Source organism: Dipodomys merriami, unplaced genomic scaffold (genome assembly GCF_024711535.1).
Source record: "Dipodomys merriami isolate MVZ:Mamm:240054 unplaced genomic scaffold, mDipMer1.0.p SCAF_115, whole genome shotgun sequence".
NCBI classification, from domain to species: Eukaryota; Metazoa; Chordata; class Mammalia; order Rodentia; family Heteromyidae; genus Dipodomys; species Dipodomys merriami.
In genome coordinates, this window is record NW_027202438.1 from 360048 (window position 1) to 361125 (window position 1078).

Genomic DNA, 1078 nt, shown 5'->3' on the forward strand with positions numbered 1-1078 from the left:
ATTCTGGTTGGTCTGTTCCTACATGGAGCAAGGGTAAAGGGTCAGGGAGACATTTGTGCCAATAAGCCCTCATTTGGGAAATTTTATGCTGCCGAAGTTTAGAAGTAGCTCTTAAGTAAGGCTTACTTTGAATCCATTAGCGCCACAAAGCTAAATCAGTTGATAAATAAGTATTTGAAAAGCCATCACCTTTGGACCTAGCTATAAAGGCTTCAATGTATGATCAAATTTCAAATGAAAAAGACTTAAAATAATTGACAAAAATTGCAAATGTGAGCAATCGAACAAATAATAAGTTTTTTCCACCATACACAGAATTTTACAGAAATCAATGCATAGAAATTTTGGGAACAATAAGGTTTCCTTGTCACAAATAGGCAACCAAGGATATATGCCTGTCTTAAGATTGCATCATTAACTACTTAAATTTACAGGATACTACATGTTTCAGCAGCACGTCTACCCAAATTACAATACAGAGTTTTACATGGTTCTTGTACAAGGATGATATGAAAATTTGTGAAGTATTCCATATTTTTCATTCTTCAGATGCAAGAAATTAAAAAGTAATTAAAAATTGATTACAAATGTACAAGTGTAATAATACATGTAATTAATAGAAATAAAAGTTAGTTTGATATCAGTGTATTCAATCTTCACCTTTTTAGAAAGGCCTTTACATAGCATAACTTTTATAAAACTTTTGAAATATGATAACATTGTCATTTTATCCCAAAGAAATAAAATTCTATAAGAATCTAGGAATTAAAGGAATCTTAAACTGTTTCTATATGGAATGCAATCTGAAAGGCCATATTTATTAATGAACCTATATATTGTAAAACAATGTCGAATTCAAAGTATTATATCTAGGAGAGAATGAAATAGACTATGGATATTATACAAACAGAATACTAAATATTTTAAAATATACTGTTTCAGACAAGCACCAGAATTATCTTTAGTTTCTGTACTACTCATTTCAACAGATAACTTAAAATTATTTCTAATGAAAAAATCACAAAAATCATTATAGTTGTATAGAAACAACTCAAATATATTTTTATATCAAAGTCAG

At 28.9% G+C, this 1078-nt stretch overlaps 1 pseudogene; it reads left to right on the forward strand.

Annotated features, from left to right (window-relative positions):
* Window positions 1–442: 442 nt before the first annotated feature.
* LOC138822785 (U6 spliceosomal RNA) lies at window positions 443–539 on the forward strand (annotated as a pseudogene).
* Window positions 540–1078: the final 539 nt, after the last annotated feature.